At 44.3% G+C, this 15,086-nt stretch overlaps 1 protein-coding gene across 1 annotated transcript in view; it reads left to right on the top strand.

The window, feature by feature from the left end:
* Positions 1-15,086, top strand: part of LOC309415588 (neuronal acetylcholine receptor subunit alpha-7-like) — a gene marked incomplete at its 3' end in the record, with an annotated part of 67,308 nt that overhangs the window by 18,223 nt on the left and 33,999 nt on the right. The gene's annotated exons all lie outside the window — the stretch shown is intronic.

The raw sequence follows: 15,086 nt of genomic DNA, 5'->3' as shown, positions 1-15,086 counted from the left end.
CTTGCTGTTCTATTCTCTATGGCTCCTGTTCACCATAACAAATCTGATCTCTCTTGTAGGCACCATACTTTTCCTCTTAATCAGGCTACCAGAGATGAAAGCACACTGTCTTTGGCTAAGCATCCTCCCTAAATGTTGGACTACATGCTTTGACACTTTGGCAGAGTGAATATGCTCCTAAAAGCATCTCTGATACAACATGGGCTGCAAGGAGATTAATTATGTAGTATTTTCCATTTGTTTTAAACAGAAAAAAGAATTCAATAAATTAGAAGCCATGTGTTACTACAAATTATTAATGATATGTTCTTCTCAGAGCCATGCGGGATGCAATGACTGAAGACCATGTGCAGTGTTCAAAGCTAGCAACACTGCACTTCCTTATGCTTTTTCATTAGACATTATAATGGCATTGGCCTCTTCTCCCATCATGTTTTTACTGTTCACTGCAGTTGAAGAAGCCTACCATGAGATGAGGTTAGAAATATGTAAAACTTGTAGGGATAGTCCTCGTAATTGTCTTGACTGCAACATGCTTTTTCAGAATCGGAGATTTGACCCATGGAAAATTTAACATAATAATCCAAATCCCTTTTTTCATCATGAAGAGAATTCTGTACATAAACCATGATATATAGAGAGAATTTATTTCATCTACATGGAAAAAAACAAGCCAGGAAAACAATTTTCACTACCCTCACCCTGTCAACACAGCAATCAGGTGAACGGGTTAGTGCTCCTTTACTCATCCCTGCCTTCCATTATCAGTATTATGGTCTGGTTTCCAATATACTATCACTGTCATGGAGAGTATGAGGAATAGAGAGAGAGATGTGCAAACCTTTGTGTAGTTGCAAATCAGTTTTACAGAGGCCTCAAATATTTAAACTTTTTAAAGCTCCCACAATCTTTCTGGAAATGCATAGTGCACCAGGTGCTCTCCCTGGAGGGGTAAGCAGAACCGTGCAAGTCTAGCCCCACACCTCAATCATGCTATACAAGTGTCAGATCCAGCCAGTTGCGGTGCTCCTGGAGGCAGGCAGCAGCCACTCAAGCAGGATGAGCATCTTTCTGTTTTCAAATATTAGCAGCTGCATTGAGCTGGAAGAGAGAGATCAGTATTCTCAGCTAAAAAGTCACTCATTCATGGCAGGAGGTCACAGTCCTCTTCATGAACAAGAGAGCAGAGAAGTCTTCCAGCTAATTTGATGTAAATTCCAGTGAGCAATTCCAGGCTTAGCAGAGGTGTCTTAACTCCAAAGATCTTGCTCCAGTCCTTCTTCTTCTGATGGTAGTTTCTTGCAGTAATTTGAAGATTGGGCGTGGTAAAGGGGACTTTTTAGCCTTAAGGCTGTGACTATACATTTTCAAAGTCATTCAGTCAGGAGGAGTTACATAAAACCTTTTTTCAGTTGGTTTCACATTCCTGTGTGAAACCCATCCTTTCCATAAATCAGAATTTCTTTAAGCACTTTATCTACATTATGTCAATGTCCATTACAACAAATCTTATTCCAGTCTTCCCTTTTGATTGTCCACAATAGGAAAGAGAAATATTTTTACAAATATATTAACAACAAAAAGAGAGCCAAGGAGAATCTCCATCCTTTATTGGATGGGGGGGTGAACATTGTCACCAAGGATGAGGAAAAGGCTGAGGTACTTAATGCCTTCTTTGTCTCAGTCTTTAATAGCCAGACTAAGTATCCTCAGGGTATTCAGCCCCCTGAGCTGGAAGACAGGGATGGAGAGCAAAATAAACCTCCCATAATCCAAGAGTAATCAGTTAACGACCTGCTACACCACCTGGACACTCACAAGTCTATGGGGCCTAGTGGGATCCACCCAGGGTACTGAGGAAGCTGGCAGAGGAGCTTGCCAAACCACTCTCCATCATTTATCAGCAGCCCAGGTTAACAGGGGAGGTCCCAGACAACTGGAGGCTTGCCAGTGTGATGCCCATCTACAAGAAGGGCCCGAAGGAGGATCCAGGGAACTACCAAGCCTGACCTTGGTACTGGGGAAGATTATGAAGAGGTTCATCTGGAGTGCGCTCACAGGGCACGTGCAAGACGGCAGTCCCAGCCAGCACGGGTTCATGAAAGGCATGTCCTGCTTGGCCAACCTGATCTCTTTCTATGACCAGGTGACCCACCCAGGGGGTGAGGGAAAGGCAGTGGATGTTGTCTGCCTGGACTTTACTAAAGCCTTTGACACCGTCTCCCACAGCATTCTCCTGGAGAAACTGATAGCTCATAGCTTAGATAGGTGTACGCTTTGCTGGGTTAAAAAGTGGCTAGACAGCTAAGCCCAGAGAGTGGTGGTGAATGAAGTTAAATCCAGTTGGTGGCCAGTCACAAGCAGTGTTCCCCAGGGCTCAGTTTTGGGGCTGGTCTTGTTTATTATCTTTATCAGTGATCTGGATGAGGGGATCGAGTGCTCCCTCACTAAGTTTGCAGACAACATCAAATTGGGTGGCAGTAGTGGATCTGCTGGAGGGCAGGAAGGCTCTGCAGAGGGATCTGGACAAGATGGATTGATGGATGGAGGTCAACTGTATGAGGTTTAATAAGGCCAAGTACCATGTCCTGCACTTCGGTCACAACAACCCCATGCAATGCTACAGGCTTGGGGAGGAGTGCTGGAGAGTTGCTTGGTGGAAAAGGACCTGGGGGTGCTGGTTGTCAGCTGGCTGAATGTGAACCAGCAGTGTGCCCAGGTGGCCAAGGCGGCCAACAGCATCCTGGCCTGATATCAGAAATAGTGTGGCCAGCAGGAGTAGGGAAGTGATTGTTCCCCTGTACTTGGCACTGGTGAGGCCGCACCTCGAACACTATGTTCAGTTTTGGGCTCCTCACTACAAGAAGGACATTGAGCTGCTGGACCATATCCAGAGAAGGGCAACGAAGCTGGTGAAGGGTCTGGAGAACAAGTCTTATGAAGAGCGGCTGAGGGAACTGGAGAAGAGGAGGCTGAGAGGAGACCTTATTGCTCTCTACAACTACCTGAAAGGGGGTTTTGGTGAGGTGGCTGTCTCTTCTCCCAAGAAACTAGCAATAGGACAAGAGGAAATGGCCTCAAGTTGCACCAGGGAAGATTTAGATTAAATATTAGGAAAAATTTCTTTACTGAGTCGGAAAACATTGGAACAGACTGCCCAGGGAGGTGGTGGAGTCACCATCCCTGGAAGTGTTCAAAAAACATGTAGACATGGCACTTGGCACGTGGTTTAGTGGGCATGGTGGTGTTGGGTTGATGGTTGGACTTGATGATCTTGAAGGTCTTTTCCAACCTTAATGATTCTGTGATTCTGTATTTGCCTGCACAGGATCTATGTGGTTTTGAGCAGTCAAAGCCAGCCATAATACTCAAAGCTGTGAAGAACATGTCCTCTGCTTGTCACAGTTATGCTAGACAAATGCAGTTGAAGGACTTCTTGTCATTAGGGTTAGGACTTTTAAAAAATTATATTAATTCACAACTACAGCCAAAACAGACCTCACATCCAGGAGACAAATGAGCAGAAAGAGGGACATGCCCTGTTTAGCTGCAGGGCTTAGTTCAGTTTGCCTAGTCCTCTATTTGTAAAGACAACTTCATGTTTAGATATTTCATGTGTATGCAGTTTCTGAGGGTCACTTTTTCCTTGGATCCTGCCCTCCATGCTTCCCTGGCAGAAGGCAGGCACTCCCTGTGCATCAGCAGGGCATTTGGGTAGTATTCTCTCCCATAGAGCACTGTCAGGCCCTGCCAAGCCCTGCCAGCCCAAGCAAATATAGACCACATCCAAGAGTACCTAGAACAAGAATTCTCTTCTTATTTTGTCTAAGAGCCCAGCCAGCTGGTCAGGCTAGAGCAATTAAGAAATGCGCATGACATTTTTCACAGCAGGGGAAGTGCAAGCCTTTTTCCCTTGGCTCAGTGTGATAGGAGCCTGCTAGGTAGAAAACATTTGTCATCATGAATGATGGATTTCATTGCACCTGTTGGCATTTGCAGGGGACCTTATCTGAAGAGGTCTACATCCTTTATGTGGAAGAACTGGTGAGGTATTTAAAAAAAATACAGACTTTATTTTCCAGCTTTCTTTCTGTTAGCCATACTATTTATCTTTTGGTCAGTGCATCAATACTACTGCAACAATATCCTCACTGCACTTGGCTGTCCACAGGAAAAGCTTGTTTTATTAGCTTTCCAGGCCACATGTTTCCTCAAACTGCAAGTTTAAATGTACAAAGAAAAAAAGAAACCAAGCAGTCAACCAGCAGAAGAGTATGAAGAAGAAACCATGGCCAGACCAGAAATGTATCACACATTTTTAAAAAAACCTTCTAAATAAAGAGCCTAATTTTAAGCAGAGTAGTACAAGGTGGCTGCACAATGTTGCAGGGATAATAAATTCCTTCAAAATTCCCTTCCAAAAGCAAACAGACCTCTGAGGTTTACAGTAACTACTGCATTCATAGAATCATAGAATCATAGAATCTTTGAGTTGGAAGGGACCATTTAAGGTCATCTAGTCCAACCCCCCTGCAGCGAGCCATTGTTGCCTTTCAGAGGCTAAGCACACTCCTTGGCCTCATGCAAGGAGGGCCTAGCCGCCACACTGTCCCTGGCAATGTTGTCTTCAGCAGAGCAACCCCAAGGGTCTGGCTGTTTGGCTCCCTGCATACGGTGAAGTCTTATAGTACTTCACTTTTCCATGTTCCCCCTCCCAGCTGCCACTGACCCAGAAAACCGCCCCAGCACTGACTAGTTCCCCAAGTATGTAATGCCACATGGTTGTTCAGGTGTTCTTGTGAAAATTGTGTCCTGTTTCAGAGGGCATAACGACTCGAAAAAGGGCCTGTGAGTGCCCAGTGGGAAGCCACAAAAACTGAAAAAAAATCCAACCACCCATGAGTCATTTTGCACTTCTAGACAGCAAAAATTACATTATTTTACTGTATTTTGGGCTGCAAACCCAAAACAAATGATGCGTCTGGAAAATGTAATATGTACTGTTCTGATTTGTTTGAACACTGTGTACATCCTTAGGACTGCAGGATCATCCCAAACCTGATAACGTGCTTGCAAAAAATCCCACTTAAACTGCAGATTTTGTTGCTGCAGTGTGTCAAAGCTCTTGGCAGATTTGGAAAGCAGCAAGACAAGGTAACAGAAGAGTTTAGTGGGGCAACAAAGATCAAAGATTCAGGTTTTTGTCCTGAAAACTGAGTCTGTGTCTTGCTGTGCAGGGAAACCAAAGGAAAAGATCTGCACATATGTTCCCTGAGCTCCCAGATGCAGTCATTACCACTATGAGCAGCATACTTGCTTAGCAGCACAGGAGTTTTTATCTTCTCTACCAGGAACTTATGAAACTTTTGGAGTCAAGCTTTAGCTTGCACTGGTTTTCTCCTACATTAGAGACTGCAGCCCTAAAGGGTTTTTTTTTTGTTTTTTTTTTTATTTTGGGTTGTTGGGATTTTTGGGGGGGAAATGTTTGGTGAGAGTACAACTTTTAAATGCAGGCCTCTCTTCATATCAGAGATGCCTTCATCAGCCTGCTCAGTTCCTGGGTGATCTGCTCCTCAATTAGCAGGATGCTCAAACTCAGTCCCCAAGAGCTGGTGTGCAGTGAGCTCTTTGCCGGAGAGTTCTCCATTTGAGTGAGAATTGCCAAAGCTAGAAGCTGCCTGTCAGTAGATTCTGTGCAATAAGGTGAAGGTGAGAAGGCAGGAGGAAGGCAATGCCCAGCCCTGTGGTACCTCCTCTCTGACACAGCCCTCGTAGTGTCAGTTTCTTCACATAATCTCTGTCAGATCTGAATGCCTTTAGCAATCGATTTCCTTGCTTTTAAGTTCTTCTGTTTCATAAGCTGCAAGATAGAGAGGGGCCTTATTAAACTTGGCCAACTTAGGAAAACAACTCTGCTTGCTCATCTGAAAATGTGCTTATTCACTCCTGTAGGCACTGTTTACCCCTCTTCAAGGTGTGGTTGGAGGCAAGAGGTGCGGCTGGAGGCAAGAGGTGCCACAGGGCTGCGAGGCAGCCAGTGCTGGCAGTCATCCTGCCAGCAGGGCAGAGGAGGGTGGCAGCCAGCTGCTCTGGTCCTAGGTGATGCTGTGGTGGCAAGCCAGGCTGTCAGCTTCCTAACCATCCCATGCTCTAGGACAGAGGCTTTCTAGGGCTGGTTCTGCTGATGAATTGAATATCTAGAAAGTTCAGGGTTAAATTTCTTGCTCTAATTCTCCTCTCCCTTCCTAAAGTGACTTTACAGCAGCTAGGTCATCCCCTCCCACTCTTCATACTAGCACCATCATATGTCCAAATCTCTGCGCTGGGTGTTATGCAGCAAGCCCAGATCATCAGACAAGTGATTCAAGGAAACAAATATAAATATGCCAGTACACATAAGCACCTGTACACATATTATTCCCGGTATAGTATCAGTATTCACTAGATTAAACCATCAGTACAAATCTTTTATGAATAGATAACTTCAGCAATGTAAGCTTGACCACTCAAGACTGAAACACACAGTATATTAGAGAGAGATGTAATAAGAAAAGGATTAGGAGGCAAGTATTTTGAATTTTATTTAATTACAAAACATTGATAACTTGTAGGGAGAGAAACCCACTCTTTCAACCCTTCTAGATTAAAGTATCTTTCTTTTTCCTCTCCTAGTAATGCCTTTGCATTTATTTGTGGGATTCCTGCATAGCCTTTGAGAGCTAAGTTTGCTCTGTTTCTCCTTGTGTATATATATACACCTACTCTACCAAACCATATATCTTTCCAGAAAGGATTTTCTCCACCAGAAATTTCAGTCTCATCTTGAAAGAGCAAACTCAATGAGACCAGAGCAGTGAGACTGATGCAAAAAGGTGCAACTAACTGAGAAGAAAAACAGACTGGACATCATTATAAAAGCTGAAAATCAGTAATTAGTGATCATGAGTAGTCATTAAAATTCCAGGCAGAAAAATTACAGAAAGGTTGCTAGACCAACAGATTCATTAAAGTTAAATACCAGACTTTCTCCTGGTCATAAAACTTACTTACTGTGACCAATTTTGGACTCTGGTAAGAAAAATTAAATAAATTGGCCTCTTTATTAGCATGGAAGGAGCTTAAGAATTGGGAAATCCAGGGCTGATTGAGCCATGAATTATTAATTTGGCTGCCTTCTAAGTTCCAGGCATTATCAAAATATCAGTCTCACTAAACCAATTAAACACCCTGACACATACATTTGCTAGCACAATGAAGTTAGGCACCATGGGTATTATGGCTTCCAATCTACGACTACTTTGTGCACACACTCGCATGAAGCATTATGATGAAGTCTTAATTACCTGAATTTTACCTGCAGCTTTTTTTCATTGGCTTCTGTGTGGCTCAGGGCACACAGTGGAAGGGACACCCTTAGTGAGCAGCAGTTCAATAGTTTGTTTTCTCTCAGAATGCTTCCCGAAGCTCTACTTTGTGGCTGTGGCTCTAACAAAAGAATGGCTGATTTCCTTCTGTGGTTTTCAGTGGTGATCATCCAGCTTGGGCATTTCACAATAACTAATAAATCTTCTGCCTGCCTGGTGAAAAGGCTATACTATGCTATTTGAAGATATGGGAATTTAGATCTTGAGCCTATGGATATTCCTCAATATTGGGTAACTAATTTGAGCCATCAGTGTTTTTAAAGAGATTTTAGTACTTTTATATCAGCTCTGCAAGGTGCACAGGACTGAAATTTATTTAAAGTGAGATTTTCCTGATTATCACTCAGGAGCTTAATAGCAGTGGCAGGGAAAGAAAGTCATCCTTTGAGAAGTACTCAGTTGCTTGAAGTGGAAAACATTTTCCAGATATCTCTCCAGGAAAGGCAGCAGTGTCCTCAAAAATCAAAGATTTCTCCTGGCCATGCCTCACTGTTGCCAGGGGACTTGTGGAAGCTGGTATGGGGCAGGGGCACTGCTAATGATCGCGTTACTAAAGCCAGCAGTTGCAATAAACCAGTTAAACCAAAGCTGTTGGGGTGGCCTTGAACCTAGTATTTCTTAGTTTCCTGATGTTTGGAAGGTAAGTATCTTAACACTGTGTATATATATATCTCTGAGTATAACTCTTGAGAGACAGTGACTTCAGCTCCTCAGTAAAAATCTTTCCCCCCATTTTCCATCCCTGATCACAGCCTTTAAGAACTCACTTGAGTTTTGGAACAGGCCTCTGCCCCCTTACTTTGCTGTGCTGTCACAGCAACATGCAAATAAATACAGGAAGAAAAACCAAAGGCAGCCTTGCAGATAGCCTGAGTGTAAGTACACAACATTGGCCTATTTGTGACCTTTCTCAACCCTCCTCCCTCTGCTTTCCCTGTGATTTCAAATGCTGAAAAATGCAATGAATAATGACTAGTTTGGAATAACAATTCATGTCTAGTCCTGTTTATTGAAACACCTGATGATTATGCACAAAACACACGGATGTGTGTGGCTACACACGGATCCACACACGGATCCTGTTTCAAGATGAGGTATTGTCCCTGGAGAATATACAAACTTCCTACATGCTATGTGCAGATGACTTAGGATTTTTTATGACACAATCCAAAATAAGGACTGATTGCATTTGGATCGTGACATAACATCCTTTACCCCATGTATGTCCATTCATCCAAGCAGTCGGGAGCAATACTGCTGGAAAGCCATGTGAGGCCTTCTGACTCGGCTCCTGCGGTTTCCATGAGAACCATGTGTGAAACAGTAGGACAAAGCTGGTGGCTTCACTTCCCCATAGCAGTGTGGGGACAGGGAGTCCCTGGAATTTGCAAGTATTTGTTGAAGGGCTTGAGGTCAAACTGTCTCAAAACCAGTGCTGGAGTTGATAACATGACACACTTCATAGCAGTCCTGATCTTCAGGCACTGCTGAAAAGCTACATCTTGGAAAAATAAAATTAGTTTCCTAAGGCAGGTACCCACAGCCACAGGCTGTTAGTTGAAAGTCATGTCACGTGCAGGGCAAGAACAAGTCTGCCTTTTTTCACCTCAGTGGTAGTGTAAATTGGAAAAAGTGGACAAAAAAGCATGTAAGGCACAAATCTGTAGGCTTGGCAGACTCTCAGTCACCACTTGTTTGGGTGACTTGTATGAGGACTGCCTCCTCTGTTGCCCTGGCTGGCAGCAGAAAATGGGGTTTCTTCCCACTCTCGCCTTCGGGGAATATACAGGTTCAGTACTTCCTGCAGTGGCTTTTGCATCTGGGCCTTTGCATTTAACGTGTGTACCAAAGCAACTGGTTGGTCTCTGATGTACCTGTTCACAAAGGAACACCTTTCACAGACTTTGTTGCATTATGTTTCCTGAGGAAGATAGCTGGCACCCCTGCGTTTGCAGGCTGTTCTCACACAGTCCCTGTTTGAACACCATGCCCCTCCCAGTATAGGGTTCTCTTAAATGCCCCCCCTCTCACCACAAGTGGTTGCTCCTGGCCTCGGGGGTTTGCAAGGGGAGGAGTGTGGTCGACAGTGGCCAGACCCTCCTGCTACAAAAGCAAGTGTGCACAGGGCTGAAGTAAACAGCACATAGCGGTGCAATGGTACTCTCTGCAGAATGCTGTTCTGGGGAGAACACTGTGGGTGGTTAGAGGCAGTGGGACCAGGCAGCCTCAGTGCAAAGACCAAAGGCAGATTGTGCTGCTTGCCCATAGTGAAGGGACACATGCCTCTCCAAGGCAAGAGAGGGACCAAGAAATTCATGACCTCAAGGAGAAGCCAGTGGCAACAGATGGAATACAGCTCACCTAGGTGAAAAACACAAGACAACATCTTCAACCATTTATAGGAGAAAAGACCCAAGCAACAAAATGAGAAAAGCAGGAGGGCATGGGTGTTCATCTATGAGCTCTTCACTATATCCTTCTGGGCTTCACAACACTGGCCTGGCCACACCTGCATCTTGATGGGCAACAAAATCCTCAGGAGACATCGGTGGATGTTTGTTCATCCTTTGTTATTCCAGTGTATTTTTGTATGTCTCCCCAATCTTTCACCTTGACTCTGGGCCATCCCTTCTGATTCCCATCTTCCTCCTGAGGGTGCTTTGTTAAAGATATTGAGATGAAGTACTTTACTTAATCATCAGGTATCTCTTCAAAGTTGATGTTATCATGGCAACATTTATTCCAACTTTTTAATGAGAACCTGAAATACAAAGGCTGTCCAGTGATGCTTACTGAACATTGCCAAGGCAACCTGGGTTTTCCTCAAACTGTCTGGTTTTGTGGGACTTCAACCATACAATGCATTTAAGCTGAGCTTTTGTTAATTAGCTGAAGGTTGTGGGCAGATGGGTGTTTCAGCAATGGAAAGGACGGCCTGCTGCAGTCATAGACTTAGTGTACAAACATTTGAAAGCATCATCAATTCCTTTTGATACTCCTGATCAAAATGCTGTGTGGAGAACAATGGCCCTGCTAACAAAACTTTCCAAGTCTCCATATCAATGTCTCCATGTCTCTTGACCATGTGATTTCTGCATATTCAGGCACAAAAACAGTTAAAAAAAAAAGAAAACAAAGAAATTAACCAAAGTAGACACATAGCCTTTGGTAACTTCTGAGAGTTATCTGTTCAATTTGGGACTTTTCTGATCAGCATCTTGCAATAAATCAATGAGTGATTCAACTCCCAGTGCTGTGGCTCTATAGACAGCTAAGATTCATGATACCTCTCAGTCATCTCTTAACAAGTTCCTTGCTACAGAGATGACACATTACCATATGATGTGACTACTGAACCAGAAAGGACTTTGTTTTTTTTTTCCCATGTGCTATGACCTAGGTAGCCATGTAGCTGAGGACAGTCACATTTTATCTGGCCTGGCAAGGTAGAGTCTCTTGACAGGTAGTGGTACAAAAGGCAGACAGACCTGCATACATTGTAATCTTTGGATTGAGAGCAGGGGAAACAAAACCAAACTACATTCATGTCACAGCATGTGCACCAGAACAAACCAAACTAACCCTGTCACTCTCCACAGGTCAAAGACGGCCATACGAATAAGCAGATATCCAGGGCAGAGGATTAACTGGGGTCAGGCTGGAGATAGAAAGGGAAGAAAGTGTCCCAGATAAAGATGGAATGGATTTAGAAGACAACTGTTGCACTAGCTAGTGACCATATTAGCTATTCCAACATTTTTGAATACCAGAAGGAAACTGGTTTGTCTGAGTTGACATTTGCAGCCCAGGGGAACTGCCAGGGGAGTGCTGAAAAAGCATGTCTGGTGGCTAGGCATCTCCAGCCTCACATGCGATCTTAGCTGGGCTGCTTTGGTTGCTTTGCTGCAGGAGAGCCAGCACCTGAGAGCCTGCCAAATGCAGAGGCAAGGTCATCCCCAAGGCTGACAGTGACAAGTGTGACAGAAACCTTGCACAAGAAAAGCAGTGTGTTGGATTATTCAAGTTTTCTCCTGGGAGAAATAGAAAATACAACTAATACAACTGAGAGAAATAGAAAAACAACTAATCTTAAATCCCTATGCACAAACCCATGACACACAATGAGGGATCCACCTCCAGAACTTCTCAGGCTCAAGAATTAGCTTTTACTTAGGCAAAGCAGTGCCAGCCAGTGAGCTCTTAGGACAGAGTAAGGCACACTCACTCTCATGGTTGTCTGTATCTTTGTATAGGCAAACACCATTCCTCCTGTGTGCAGGTATCTGAGTGGTCTGACAGTCCACAGGTCATGATGAAGACAGCAGGAGCTGTGATTTCCTCACAGCTCTGGAAAGACAAGGCAACCAGCCCACTCCAAAGGCCAAACTAATTCCTTACAGGATGCAAAATTACATGGCTCAGTAAACCACCACACCTGCAAAGATGGAAAGCCCCATAAACATCTCTGCTCTTAAAATCCTCTTGCTGTAACAGAGGATGGATTCAGACTCTAGATTCCCACATCCCTGACTTCCCTGGGCAGCCCCAGCATGCACTCTTCTGTTGGCCAGGCTCCTTGGGGTTCCTCTCTAGAAGGGGCTTAGCAAGAGAGCTACACCTGGAGAAATTCCTGCCCAGTGTAACATGAGCTTTGCTGCTCCTGCAAACCAGGCACTTCTAGCAAACTCAGATCCTTGTTTGGAAAACTTGCTGTTCCATCCTGCAATAAGAAGGACCCATCAGGCTGCATCTCTTGATCAGTGCTGAACACAGAAATAACATTTTCTGTGTTTTGCTGTCTATAAAGCCAAACACCCTTTGAAAGCTCAGCAGCCTGAAGGCAAGGATGAGAATAGACTCTGAATGGCTGTGAAAACATTGTGAAATGACATTTTTTTCCCCCAAGCTGAAAGACAAATAAGCAGCCCAAAGTCCTGGTTAGACTTTGTGCTCTTGCTGACTTCTGTGATCAAAAGGCACGACAAGTAAGACCATGCAGGTCATGGTTATGCTCTAGATAAGCCTGTGAGATCTCTAACAGACAAGCTTTACTTTGACTGCAAAATGAGCCTAAGAAGGAGAGTTTAACATTGTGAGCATAGTAGCCCTGTGAAAAGGAGGCAAAACGTACCCAAGATAACAAATTTATCTTGGCTACCTGAAATACATGGCTGATGAATTGTTTGGAGTCAAAGTTGATTACCAAGGCCATTAGCATCTGACTTTGAAGAAGGAGCTCACAGAGGTATGACAAGGGAACAGGTAAGGGCAACAGACTGTTTTGTGAAATACAGAAGTCAGCCCTACATGTCTTCCTTTGCAGTCTGTCAAGTGTAAACTTACTATATCAGCTAAAAGGAAGTTTCCTTGTAAATCCAGAGCTACACATGAACGGCTCCTGACAGGAGTCATCTCCACATGCAGGAAACCCATCGGCCTCCCAGTTCCACATTGCACTTTAATGCATGCTGCTGTGGCTCTCAGATAGCCAACAAAAAGAATAAATCCTCCCTTTCCCTATAGGGTGCAATGTAGATGGGGAAAATCCTTATTTTGCACAGAAAAGGAGTTGCCTAACTGTTGCAGCCCATCTTTGTGGTCATGGTGTTCAGGCTTGTTTACTAGTATGTAGGAAGACTTTGCAAGGAGTGCAAAGAGTGCACAAAAGAGTGTAGCTTGCAAGTATAAAACAACTATTGATTGGCTAGTAACACAAAATATTGCTAGGATTTAATGAGCAGCTCAGATGAGCATTGTGCTTGCCATCCCTAGAAGACACCTGAGCAGTCATTAGTGGCCAGGAAGGCATTATTCAGATGGGGAAGGACTGACCTCTGAGGATCCCTGGGACATAGCCTCTGTGTTGCTGGGTTGCTTTCATTTCGCAGGTCAGTTGACACAGATAGCTCTGATGGCCCCATTGATTACCAGATCTGTTTTTTTTCACTTTAGGGTTTTATTCCTTTTCCTTCAGTATCTAAAAAACGTGTCTCAACAAGCTCAGTCCTGTATGTGATTTTTCTTTTCTTATTTTTCTGTGGACTTTGTTACAATTGCTTCAGCACTTGCAACCAAGGATATTGCAGGTGGACATAGACTCTGGAGGCAGGTTATGGTTTGCACAGTGCATGTATTTTCTGCCACAATTTGGGGAGCAGCAGAGAGGTGAAAGGGAAATATATGAACAGTGTACCATGATATAAAATCCCAGCTGATTTTTTTGTGGCATGTCCCAACAGCAGCAGCAGTTTAGGCAGGTCTCAAGGGGACTCAAAAGGTGCAGAACACAAGGTAGTGTGATAGACAGTTTTGTATGGAGGACTACGGCAAAGGCCTGTTTCATGCCTGAAGTTTGCTTTTCCTGGGGACAGGAGCCTGGGTGCAAAGGATAATTCTGCCCACAGTACCAAAACAATCAGGAATCCTCCAGATCAATGATGTCTCCCTTTCTAGGTTGGGGTGTTTCTGCAGGTCCTACAACCCAAGTGAGAGAACAGAGGAGATCATGACAGAGACAAGGTTCATACTAAGGGTTCAGAAGTACCAGTGGTTCAGTATCCTGTGTGCTGGGGAATAAGTAATTAGGAGGCTTCTCCAGTCAGTTCTGCTTCATGCATTAGCCCAGGAGTCTGCAGTTCCTGTCTGCTCAGAGCACACAAGAAGTAAACCCAGAGGCCTTACAGAAGAAAGCACACGGCTAGTGATGCAGCTCAGTGTGAAATGATGCGGTTTGCTTATGAGAAGCTCACATATTTCCTGGCACTTCTGGGGTAGTTTCTTTGCATATGTATTGTGAGGGTAGCTGTGGAGGGGAGGAGGGGAGGAAAGAGATCGTGAATGTAGTTTGAGGTGAGCAGACTCATATTTTTCGAATATGAATGCAGCAGTTTTGGCTTTGCTACCTCATTAGCCTGTAAGTACTGCAAAAAAAAGTATAATGTGAGACCAGAGAGAACCAAAAAGCCCAGGCTGCTTCAGGTCTGTGGTTTACCTTGTGGTTTTGGAGACCAGGCTTTTTAGATGTTGAGTGCCAATGAAGAGTAGAAGTGGCATGGACTCAAGTGGAACATGAGGGGTGGTAGTGAGACGTTTGGCATGTGGGACAATGACAAGCACACACTAAATCATCATCTGCATTAAGGACATGATCAGAGCATGCCTGCATGCCCAGGGTACTCTGTAGGGTTCAAATGCCTGTGAGAGCAGTCTGCAATTGCAACATGTCCCACGCCAAACACTGCAGAAAACCGTATGCACTTCTTAGGGCATGAACACACAGGGACGTGTGAATAGGTAGCTCAGCCATGTGGAGGAGCTAGGCACTGGCACCATGTAGTTATAATCATGAGCCTGGGAAGTAACTTGATCAGGAGAGAGCCTGAGCCTGGACCCATGAGTAGGCAGTGGAGATTCTCCTTAGAAATTTGCTAGGCCAACACATCATCTTGCATCTTGGTGAAGCTCCCTGTCTGGCTGTTCTTACAACATACTTGCCATGAGTGTTTGCATCCTGTTGGTGCCTCCACGTTCCCACACTTTTGCGTTGTACCCTGAGATTTGATCACTGAGGTCCAGCAATGATGGATTTTGCTGCAGAGTTTCACAGCAGCTTTGTCTGATGATACAACATATTCCTGTCCTTCAGAGATCTCCTTATCTTCC

Source organism: Phaethon aethereus (genome assembly GCF_964289735.1).
Source record: "Phaethon aethereus genome assembly, chromosome: Z".
Classification (NCBI taxonomy): Eukaryota; Metazoa; Chordata; class Aves; order Phaethontiformes; family Phaethontidae; genus Phaethon; species Phaethon aethereus.
This window is presented reverse-complemented; position numbering and strand designations above follow the sequence as displayed.